The sequence below is a fragment of the Chinchilla lanigera genome, unplaced genomic scaffold (genome assembly GCF_000276665.1).
Source record: "Chinchilla lanigera isolate Chin_1 unplaced genomic scaffold, ChiLan1.0 scaffold00007, whole genome shotgun sequence".
Lineage (NCBI taxonomy): Eukaryota > Metazoa > Chordata > Mammalia > Rodentia > Chinchillidae > Chinchilla > Chinchilla lanigera.
In genome coordinates, this window is record NW_004955408.1 from 8,566,395 (window position 1) to 8,578,454 (window position 12,060).

A 12,060-nucleotide genomic window follows, 5' to 3' on the forward strand; every position below is an offset into this window, starting at 1 on the left:
ACTGAATGAACTCTTCTGTCTAGCTCCTCCCTTTCTCCCTCTTCTCTGTGCCACCGTCTTCCTGTTTTCCACTCCTACTCCTTGCTCCCTTGTTTTCTGTCTCAACTGTCACCCACTCCCAGTGGCTCGAGGTACGTTGGTGTCCTCGAGTCCTAGTACCCAGGAGCCTGCTGTGATGCTATCAGGATGCCTAGGCCAAGTATCGAGCACATGTCTGGGGTAGACAGTGTGGCATCTAAGCCTGCAGACTGTGGCATCTGCCCCTGGGTGAGGGACCCCAGGGGTTGCTGGAAAGCCCACACCCGCTTCAGGGCCTCCACACCTCTACAGAGGAAGACTGCTCACTGCCTGAGGGTCCTGAGGTTCAGGGCACGAGAATTTCTTCTGGACTCTGCCGCTTCCAGGCTGTGTGATTACAAGAAGTCACTTTCTTTTCCCGAGTCTTAATTTTCTCCTCAGTAAAGGTAGGAAGTTGGGTGCTCTAAAAGATTTGAACTTTAGCGCCTGCTTCTTCTTCTTCAATTATTACCAATCTATGAAGCTGGAGCTATTGCCTTCTGCTCAGAAATAGTGTACAACCCAGTGGTGTAGACACCTCCACATCAGATGAGAGAGATGTGCCCTCAGTCTAGTATTGCCTCCAGATCTGATGGCTTCACCTACCCAGCATACATCCACCGTTCTTCTGGACACAGGACTCTGATTTTCCTTCGGGGCTCATTCTTCCCCGCTCTCAGGCCTTCCGAATCAGACAGAAGTAACCTGTCACTCTACGTGTGAACCGGTAAGCCAGACCTAGCCAGTGAGACAGGGTGAGATTTGTGTGAGGCTGTTGGGAAGCAGAAGCCAGTCTTTCTCTGGCATTGCTACCGTACCTATCAGGATGATGTAAATCTGGAGCAGCTGGAAAATACTTTGTGATCAGGAGGGAGTAGGCTGCCTGAGGGCAGGAACAGAAGGAAGAAGCAGAGTTTAGAGAGCTTCTCTGGCTTGGTGACAGCCTTTGAGTACCTGTAGTACACCGTACCTGAAGGCAGACCTACCTTGAACTTCTCAATTAATTAACATAGTAAATTTCCTCCACGTTTTTCTTTTTTGTTTCTTATTGCCCTAATCTTTTTCAAGCTGGTTTGCTGCCCTTTTTTGAGAAATAACCTTGTCCTTCAATATTGCTTATCTTCAAGACATTCTTTCCCATGTCCCTTCTTTTTCTTTGCAAACTCTTTCAAGAATCACCCAAACATCATCTCCCTTGTGATCTCACCCACGTGACCCTCAGCAGAATTAGAAGTTCCTTCCTCAGGCTCTCGTGCAGCCTGCACGTTCCACCAACAAAACAATTAGAACACTGTGTTAAGTTTTGTGTCCTCAGATCCCTAGCTGTTCAAATACTTGTTCATCTTTGAAACCCTGGTGCCTCGATCTGGGCTAGCACACAGTTGTGTCTGATGAATGAGGGAAACGAATGAGCATATTCATTCTGTTGTGACACTAGCCTGCTTTTTTGGTTGCTCGGAAGGAATAGAAACCAATTTGTCACTCTGCTTTATGTGGATTAGTCACAGTTTAAACAACGAGGAGGTGGTGTAATGTATATAGTGAGCTAAGTAAATGCGGAAAAACAATTCTAATTTTAATGTTGAATTGTCAGTGCTTCTGCATACTTAGCCTTTCTTGCTACCAGTCCCCTTTGTACTTATTCTAGAAGCCATATGGTAGAGTGGACTGGGAGGAGACTGGGTTCTACTCCCACCTGGCTTCCTCTATGAACTTTGGAGCCTCCTCATCTTCATAATAGAGGAGTTGGACCACATCAGCTGAAACTCCTAAAATCCATAGGACTGTAATGACCACTCACCTCAGCTACCAGTGACCACTCAGCCCCAGCCTGTAATGCCCATGCAGGAAAATAGGCCCAGAATTGCCCAGATCTTGCAATGTTTAAAGAAAGATGGCAATGTAGATTTTTTCCATGAAAAGAATGTCTTAAAAAATATTTTGCGGGCCTGGACTAGAAAGAATGAAGTAGCCTCGTATATTGCTGGTAGGTGTGCAAAAGAATTTCATTCCTATGGTCAAAAATTTGGCAAAAGGTTTCAACTAAAGATGTGTTTATCCTTTGATCCAGCAATTTGGACTTCTAGGAATCTCCACTGAAGATCCACAACACACTATAGAACAGGATGTGCACAAGGGTATTCATTATGGTGTCAATAGCCCCAAGACTGATAATAACTCCCAAGTGTCCATTCATACAGGATTCATTTACGTCATGGAATATTTTGCATCTGGAAAAAAATAGGACAAATTTTCTGTTTTTAAATGGAATGATCTCCAGGATTATTCACATAGTTACTTTCTTTGTCACTGAGATAATACCTGATACCCACAATGTAAGGGAGGAGAGGTATAGTTTGGTTCATAGATTTTAGAGGATTCAGTCCATGGTTGGCTGGCTCTGAGGCAGGAGGGCACGGGGAAGGAGTGCTGCTGATGTCATGGAAGGCAGGAAACAGAGTGAAAGGAGGAGGTGAGGAGGGAGATATACCCTTCCAGGTCATTTGCCCAGTGACCCACCTCTAATTAGGACCCATCTCCTGAGAGCACATACAGCTGCTGAACTCGTTAGCGGATGAATCCACTGGTAAACACAGCAGCCCTATGATCCAATCACTATTCAAAACCCTGCCTCTCAGCACATGAGTTTTGAGGGACAGTCTAGATCTAAACTATAACACATAATGAGAGCAAAAGTACATAGAAAAATGCTCTTCAAACTTGAATTCCCCAGCTGAAGATAGCATTTTCAAAACCTCCAGTGCTGGCTATCACTGGTGAGCTCTGTAGCTGAGGACATGGGACATCCTTCCTCTCTGTTTCATTGTGTGTGTGTGTGTGTGTGTGTGTGTGTGTGTGTGTGTGTGTACATGCATATTCAGTACGTGGCAGAAACCTGCTACAGGAACAAGCAGTGCTACTTAGAGCATCACTGACAAAGCCAGCATCTCACTAGAACAGTCTAGGGGAGTCGTAATAGTAGAATTTTACTGATTGTTGAATTTGACTCCAACAGCATTGGGTTCTAATAATAGATCTGCCCATAACAGCTGTGAGGATCTCGCTCCACCTCCTAAAACAATTGTTATTCATGTGTTCACTTTTACAATGCCCTTTCCATCACTAGACTGGGAGCCCTGGGAGACTGTGATCCATCTGTTTGCCCACCACTGAATCCCTAGCATCTGCTATAGTGCCTGGTGTGTGGTAGACTGGTGCTCGGTAGATTCTTAATGAGTTATCTCTTGAATCAATGACTAATTGAGTCAGCGAGGTGATACACAAAAAGAACTTATTGTAGTGGCTGGCATAGTTAAGTTTTTTTTTCTGAAAACTGGAAATAATACTAGATGCTAACTCACAGGCTTTTGGTGAGGATTCAAAGGGGTGAGATCTGCATGCTGCTGCGTTTTTCCCTTCCCATTTGTGAGAAAGTCAGAGCGGCTCAGCTTATCCTTTGGAACCAAGACAGGTAAGTCACAGGTCAAGGTCCAGCCCATAGATGAGAGTGGAGGTGGTCCCTAAGGTGGAGAATTTAGCCATTTGATGTACCAGGCTTCTGTTCAGGGTTTCTTGCAGGCATTTGAAATACATTCCATGAAGTAGGCATAGAGGGCAAGGAATAAGTTTAAAATTTATTAGGCAGTAAAAGCAGCATTATTAGGTAATTGTTTGAATGCAGGAGGTCGGTCAAAGTAGAAGCACAGATGACATCAGGGGTTGGCTTGGGTGACTGGATGGTCTCTCAGCTCACTTTCCTCTGCATTGGAGATGTTCTCAGGAAGCTTCACCTTGACTGAGTTAGGGTCTTGGCAGGAAATAGATGGCACTCACCTGGGGGTAGGGACAGCCTGTGCTGCCTGGCCCTAGGTCTATACAGGGAGGGCAGGGACAGTTACCAGAACCCAAAGAGGGAGGGTTGTTTCCACAAAGGCTGCACGGCAGGGGCTGTGGCCTTCAGTGGCAAAGTCCCAGTAAGGGAGCTGGGGAAATAGGCCTTGAACTGGGTCTTCTCCTTCCACCTGAAATCCTGTCCCGGCTCCCCAAGGGCTCAGCCCAACAGGAAAGTAGAGATTAAAAGGCGCATAGGCCAAGTGTCACTTACCCAAAGGAAGGAGATTAGCAGCAAAGGCAAGATGTCCAGTGCACTCCTCAGAGTGGGGCTTATATCGAAGGCAGAGGGTCCACCATTTCCTGAGTAGACTCTCCTTCTAAACCACAGAAACCACCCCATGTTTCAGACTGGCCTTCTGGAGAGCAAGAGCCCATCCCTTGGCCAGTCACTGTAGCCAAATGGGATAGAGTGCTCTGATTGGCTGAGCCAGCAGTTAAGGGAGGAGTCAGTCCTAACGCAACTTCCTGGCTGAGATGGAGAAGTACAAATCCCCAGGCAAAACACCCCAAGGGTGTTTTAAAACACAATAATGGGGCTTTGGGGATGGAGTTTGAGGTTCCTGCGGGATGGATTGAGGAGGAAGAGACCAGAATGCATGGGTGAATGTGGGAGCCGTAGTCGGGAACCGAGCTGACGCCACTCCAGGCCTGTTTCCCAACAGGGCAGAATCTCAGCATTCTGTAGTTCCAGCATTTGCCCGCAACATGTTACCCAACAGGTTTCAGTCTTCTCATCAGGAGTGTAGACCCTCCTTGTCAGCAGACCCCAAGCCTTGCTTTATGGAGTCATTCCTAGCAGTTAGAGACCTACACAAGGACTCTCTGGACCCACTCAAGTCTGCTGGAAGGTGCCACCTAGTGGAACACCAGCTGACCTACTAAATAGATGAAAAACCTTCGCAGGGTTTTTAGAACCTGGGAAGCCACTGAGCAGTGATTTTCAAACTTGGCAACACAGAGTCCCTGAAAGAAAGCTGAGTCTACCTCCAGGGATTCTGACTCATCAGTCTGGGACATGGCTGAGCATCCAGAATTTTTAAAAGTTCCCAGACGACTCTAACGAACTATCAAGGTTGGGAACACTAGGTTAGGGTAGCCAACTTCCATATTTTACCAGGTGCTCCCGGAAGGGAGACAGTGCCCTTTGTCCCACATCTCACCACCTGCATTTTGTACAAAAATGAAGATGTTCTGGTGCAGATCTAACCCCGCCCCCACTCTTGTGTTCAGAGGACCTGCTTTGGAAGGTAACTGTATCATAATTTGATATTAACGGGAGGTTATAGCAACACAAGATGGGCCCTAGTTGAAGGGAGTGGGTCACAGGTGTGGGACCTCAGGGACTGTATCTGCTCCCTGGTCACTTCCTCTCTGGCTCTCTCACCTTCTTGCTGTTTTTCTGGCTGCCAAGAACGAGAAGCTTCCCCCTTGTCACACGCTTTCTCCGTGATGTCTCTGTCCTACCACGGGCCTAAAGCAATGGAACCAGCTGATGCCCAATTGAAACCTCTGAAACCATAGGCCAAAATAACCCTCCGTCCTTTGTCATTATTCTTGGTATTTGTTTACCGAGATGAAAAGCTAGCCAACACAGACGAGGAATAAAACAGGAAACAGGCTCATTTCCCAAGCTCTGATAGTTTCATGGCAGTGCCAGGAGGAAGGCTCCCTACCCACCTAACATCTGCATCTGACCTACCAGCTGATGCTTTGTTTGAGATGTATTCACCCAATGACATGATATATTTATACTTTGTTTGAGATTTGAACCCTTCTCTGCTCTTTCTAAAGTTATCCTACTTGAGGCATCTTCCACATTCACTGTCTTGATTCAAAAGAATTCCTTTACAGTTGGCAGAATTGGTTGGCTTAATTGGCATCTCCAAAAGGGAGAGAGGCAATTCCCTATCTAGAGGTCACTTCAAACAGACATCCTGGAAACCCTTTGTTATTACTCAAACTAGGAGCTGAAATGCAGACAGCAGATTGAACCTCTCAGTGAGGCATTCCACAACAGGCTATCTCTCCCCATCCTCCCTTGCAGAATTGTAGAATTGAAGAAGACTTTGAAGAGCATCTGATAGGAGTGCTTTATTTAATAAAACCATGTTTAGTCCATCTCTACTTCCTGCTACCACATACATTCATGGACCTATGCATACTGAACCTGGCTCAGACAATCTGAGTGACTTCTGAGGTCAGACAAGAACTTAGGGGCAAAATCTGGACTAATTAAGGCTGACCAGATGCAGGTACAAAAGTTTCAGATACGTAATGTTCCTTTCTCTATATCACTCACTGCTCATGGGAGTGCAAAATGGGACATGGTACACTCATACTTAATACTTTGTAAGATAATTTGGCAGTTTCTCAAAAAAATCTAAACATATTCTTACCATGTGATTAACTAATTGAGCTCCTTGGTGTTTCTCTTAATGAACTGGAAACTTATGGCCATATAAAAACTTGCATGGAAGTTTATAGTAACTTTATTCATAACCGCCTAAACTTGGAAATAACCAAGGTATCCTTTAGTAGGTGAATGGATAACTGGGGTACATCCAGACAACAAAATATTGTTCAGCAGTAAAAAGAAAGAAGCTATAAAACCATAAAAAGATATAGAAGGGATGGGGTGGTACAGTTCAGTGGTAGGGCCTTTACCAAGGTGCATGAGACCTTGACTTGGATCCCCAACAGCACACACACACACCCATGCACACATGCATTGTACACGAACACATGCACACAAACATTCAAGAACCTTAAATACATACTGCTAAGTGAGAGAAGCCAATCGGAAGAGGCTTCATACTATATTATGTTCTGTAAAGGGCAAACTATGGAGATAGTAAAAAGATCAGCTGGAGGGAGGGAAGGATAAACAGGTAGAGCACAGGAGATTTTCAGGGCAGCCAAACTACTCTGTATAATTCTGTAATAGTGGGTTCATCATTGTACATTTTGCCTTGTAAAATGCTGTAAGCTACATGACTTACATCAAGAGTCCAACCTAATGTAAATAATGGACTTCGCATGATACTGACGTGTCAGTGTAGGTTCATTAGTTTTCACAAATGAATCACTCCGCTAAGGGCTGCTGACTGTGGGGCAGGCTGTGCATGTGCAGGGCAGGGGACACCTCAGTACCTTCTACTCAGTCTGGCTGTGAATCTAAAATTGCTTTAAAATATGAAGTCTTGGGCTGGGGATATAGCTCAGCAGCATAAGCGCCTGCCTGGCAAGTGCAAGGTCCTGAGTTCAACTCCCGGTACCAAAACTAAAAAATAAAAATAAAACATAAAAAATAGTCTGTGCAAAACAAGCAGAAAGTACCAAGAACTAAAGGTAGTTTATGTCCTCGTGTGACTTACAACCCAGTGGGAGAGAACAATCTCAAGCAATACCGTAGCAACTGTAAATACAGTACGGTGACTATAAAGAAAGGCATTGCTAAGAGGTCATTAAATGGGGGCGCTTGGTCTGGTTAGGGAGATTAGGCTTCTCCGAGAAAGTGTCAGTTGAGCTTGGTCATCCCCAAGGACAGGGGAAGTAGGAAGAATTAGGCTAGCGGGAGACACAGAAATCTAACACATACAGCTTTTTGGGTTTTGATTTTGCTTACGGCCTCTTTCTCTCCAGCTTGGAAACTACAGCAATGGAATCATCTTCATTTTGCAGATGAGAAAATGGAGGCTCAGAGCAGCTAAAGGATTTGGCCAAGGTTAAAAAAAAACATTAAAATAGAGTGACATCCAAAGCTCCTAATTTGCTGATCCACTTTCTCTTCACATTGCTCAGCTCGGGGCTTGGCCAGACCCGCCTAAGGGTACAGTTCTTGACTGACAGGTCAGCCATAAGGGCTCCTAAGAAAACCAAGGTGAGGACTTCCAACAGGAAAGGTTTTCTATCCTCATCGGGAAGGCTGAAGCCTGCTCCTGTCACCTCTCCTCTGGCTGACCCTTCCTGTTGTCAATGACAAGATGGAAAACTGAATAGTGAGGCAGAGAATAATCAGCTTGAGAAAAAAAACAAACAAACAGGAAAATACAGGGAAGAGGAGAGGAGAGGAGATACTCACCATTCACCAATACGTGTTTTCATCCCTTTGCACGTGTCAGGCACAAATGTTCCGCAGTGTAGGTCTAGGCAGGGAATGAGCAGACAAGATAGCTGCCCAGTGCAGCTGAGAGTCTATTTGGAGAAACCCAATAATAAACAAGTAAATCAGCACATAGATTAGACTATCGCAAAGAAAAAGGACATGCACAATGAAGAAAACGTAGCAAGATAGAAGGTAGGGAGCGAATGCTTTTAAAAGGGACTCTGTGAAAAAAGACACTTAAGCAGGGACCTGAAGGATGAGCAGGAGCCGGAAACAGGAGGAAGACCTGGGAGACAGCGGGCAGCAGCGACAGCCAGTGGAAAGGTCTCAGGGCTGGGATGAGTAGAGGGCACTCGAGCACCAGGAAGAAGGAGTCTGGGGCTGGTGTGGAGTGAATGAGGACAGCGATGGGTTAGATCCGAGAGGTGCAGGTCTGAGCAAAGGGGCTGCCCTGCAGCTGATATCCTGTTCACCCATCTTCGGTGTTCCTTTTGGTGTTGAGCTCTTATTTCACCTCTGGTTACTAATGCCTCCATTGGACCACGGACTGCAGGAGGCCCTTTAACCACAGTATCTCATTTAATCCCCTAAGAGGCCTAGCAGGAGGACACAGTCCGAAAGTGACACTGCTTGTTCAATTTCAGTGATCAGCTCAGCTTTTTCAGGAAAGGGCATAGGATAAACCCCAGGAGCCCTCTCCCTGCCTGGTGCAGCCCACGTTGTAGAAGGTGATCAGAGAGCCCTAGATTTAAAGGTGGGTTCTCCGGCTAGAGTCCCCATTGAGGGCAGACCAGCTGGTGTGCAGCTTTGATCCACAAGTGACTACGGTAAGACATGAGAAAAAGCTCAAATCCAATTTCCTGCAGACTCTTCCTGAGAGCTTCAAGAGAGGGTGGGAAGGAAAGAGACATTGAATAGTTCCTCTCCCGCCACGACCTTAATTGCTACACTTGACACAAACGGTAATTACTGAGCACCTACTGTATGCCGCACCTGGGAGGATGTACAGTTTAGTTCCATATGGCTAAAAAGAGTATGAAATCCTGTGGTTTGGCTCTGCTTTGGCTCAGGGAAAGGTAGACCTCATTTGCAAATTCCTCCGCCTGGAAAGAATGCCAGTTTCTGATTAACAAAAAAAAGAAGTATGTGCTGACAGAGGAAGGGGGTACGAAGAAACACCAAGCGCCTGCTTGCTTGGAACTTACATTGCAGAGGGAGACCAAAGGAAAATGAAGCAAGTAGAAGTGATCGGGTGCTTGTGGTCAGGTGGTCAGGATAGTTCTCTCGGAGACAGGACCTCTGATGTGGTTCCTGAGAGAATGGAGAGAATCAGGCAAAGGTTTGAAATTCTGTATCAAGCACATCAAATTTACAAAGGCCCTGAGGTGGTCATCAGTGTGGTGTATTTGAGGAATATAGCAAGACCAATGTAACGGAAGGGAGAGAGAAAAGGCAAAAGCTAGAAGTCAGGTCTGATCATGCAGGCCCCGCAGGCTGTAGTAAGGACTTTCCTAGATTATTCTAATGTGCTGGGAAGGCATGGGTGAGTGAGATCAGGGCCATGAACCTTGGTTTATAAAAGGACAGTGGCTCCATTTACCAGCACCATGCTCAGGGCTGTGGAGGCACAGGAAAGAATTCTGCAGCATTATCTAATTACATAAATACTGTACATCTACTGCTGCCATATAAAAGTCGTGGGCTATTCATAGTAAAATTATCACAGCAGCCAAAAGATAGAAACAACCCAAATGTCCATGAATGGACGGATAAACAAAATGTGGTGTATACATTTAATGGAATATCATACAGTCTTAAAGGGGAATGGCATTCTGAAACAGGCTAAAACACGGATGAATCCCGAAAATATTATAAGTGAAATAAACCAGGTACAAAAGGGCAAACATACGATTCCACTTATATGAAGTACCTGGAATAAGTCAAATTCATTAAGCAAAGAATAACTGTGTTTGCCAGCCGTTGGGGGAGGGGAGGGAGGAGGGGTTTAGTGTTTAGTCGATGTGGATTTCAGTTTGGGATGAGGAGAAAGTTGTGGAGATGGATGGTAGTGGTGTTTGCATAAGGATGTGAATGTACTTAATGCTAGGGAACCATACACTTTAAAATGGTTAAGATGGGGGCTGGGGATATAGCTCACTGGCACAGCACTTATCTTGCAAGCATGAGGTCATGAGTTCAATTCCTGGTACTACCAAAAAAAAAAAAAGTCCAAAAATGGTTAAGATGTTAAGTTTTATGTATATTCTAGCACAATAAAATATTTTTTTTTTAAAGAGGCAAGGCTAGAATCTAAAAATAGAAGAATGGGAATTCTAGGCAGGGGTAACAAGTGCCAAGTTCCTGACTCAGGAACGTGCCTGGAGTTCTGAGAGACAGTGCAGGGGTTAATGTGGCTGGAACACAATGCGCAGAGTAAGGGCTGAGGGCTGATCTGATGTGTCAGTGCAGAATCCTGCGGCTCCCCCTCGGGAACCCAGTGGCAGGTCAGAAGCCACTGGAGGGAGCTGAGTAAGCACCCTGACTTGAGGATTAGGTAAATTTTGGACAGAAATCCAAAGCAAGCAAGCAACCCCTGAGGAGGAATCTTAGCGGATCTCGTGGAGGAGGTGGCAATACAACAAGACATGGAGGGTGAAAAAGACTTCCAGATTTAGATGAAGGGACGGTTTGTTGCGGGGAAGGATCGGCGCGGCCAACATAAAGGAAAACAGGGTGTCGCCCCAGGCGGACATAAGGCAGGGTAGGGTGGCGAGGGGCACGGGTCTGGTCAGCCTAGACTGGACCTGGAGCTCAGCCTGAAGGCTTGCAACAGATGTCAGTCCCCGAAAACGGAACTCTCACTGCTCAGCCTGGAGCTGGAGGACCTGGGAGCAGGAGTCCTCAGCTCGCCGCCTTGGGGCTGGGGGCGACTACCCACGGAGGTCTGCGCCTGGGCCGGAGAATCAGGAGGGCGCTTGTGGGGGTGGCAGAGAGGAAGGCAGCAAAGAGGATCCTTCGGGTTCCCGTGCAACAGGGAGGAAGCAGACAAGTGGGGAGCACTGAGCGCTCCAGGGGAAGCCATCGCCTTCCCCGTGGGAGTGGCCCACACCCCGCCCGGGCACCCCGATTTTACAGGCATTACCTTGTCTGGTGGATCACGTGTCTAACGTTTCAGCTCCCAGCTGTCAGGGCTGGGTCTGCCTGCACTTCCTCCCGGAGCCGTGCACCTCATCTTGTCTGGCTGAGCGGCTGCATGGGAGATAGAAAAACTCGAGAGGCAGTGGGAACGGCTCCGAGCGCTGCGTCCCAAGGCACACGTGGGACTGGAAGACATTCGGACCCAGGCAGGCTGGGCTCGCGCGACAGAGGGTCCCGCAGAGAGGTTCTGGTCACCTCCACGCGGGTTTGCAGGGACAGCAGACAGGTGGCATTCTACAATTTACAGAAGGCGTTCACACCTAACGTCCAAGGTCTCGGGGAGGAAGAAAACCGGGCACCGCGGGTAGAACAGCGCGCGGAGCACAGCTGTGGCCCCATTTTCCGGCTGAGAACGCAGGGGTAGTCAGAGCGGGTCTGAAGGTCCCGGGGCCGAGGCGAGTGCTCCGGGGCTGTAGGCTCTGAGGTTTCGGCCAGGCTCTCGCACTATTTGCGTATCCCCGGGGAGCTCGAAAACGCCTGGCAGCAGCCCTTATTGGAGGTGGCCCCGCCGGGCGCTCGGGTCCCGGGGCGCCCCGGCTCGCGCGCACTCGCTCGCTGCCCACCAGCGCGCAGCCCGCACCAGTTAGCACCCAACTCCCCAACTCCGGGACTTTCGCGAAGCTCCGGCGGGCGGGAGAGCCGCCGAGGAGCGGGACGCACCATCGCGGCCCGAGAGGGGGAGGCGGTGCGGTGCAGCACCCCGCGGGGGCCGGGCGCACGAGGACGCAAAGCGGGGAGACCCAGGCTAGCGGCACCCGGAGCCCGGCTGCGGTTTCCGGGGCGGGGCGGCTCTGGGCGCGCAGCGG

General features: G+C 47.8%; 1 long non-coding RNA gene across 3 annotated transcripts; it reads right to left on the reverse strand.

The window, feature by feature from the left end:
• Positions 1–3,672: 3,672 nt before the first annotated feature.
• Positions 3,673–12,007, reverse strand: LOC102029828. 3 transcript variants are annotated; one of them, XR_001232286.1, is made up of 5 exons: positions 11,199–12,007; positions 9,050–9,367; positions 8,033–8,145; positions 4,163–4,268; positions 3,673–3,865 (listed from the first exon to the last, which is right to left on the reverse strand). It is a non-coding gene; the product is annotated as an uncharacterized LOC102029828 (long non-coding RNA). The 3 variants fall into 3 exon arrangements; XR_001232285.1 differs by having other exon boundaries at positions 3,673–3,891; positions 9,262–9,367; positions 11,199–12,003; XR_001232284.1 differs by having other exon boundaries at positions 9,262–9,367; positions 11,199–12,002.
• Positions 12,008–12,060: the final 53 nt, after the last annotated feature.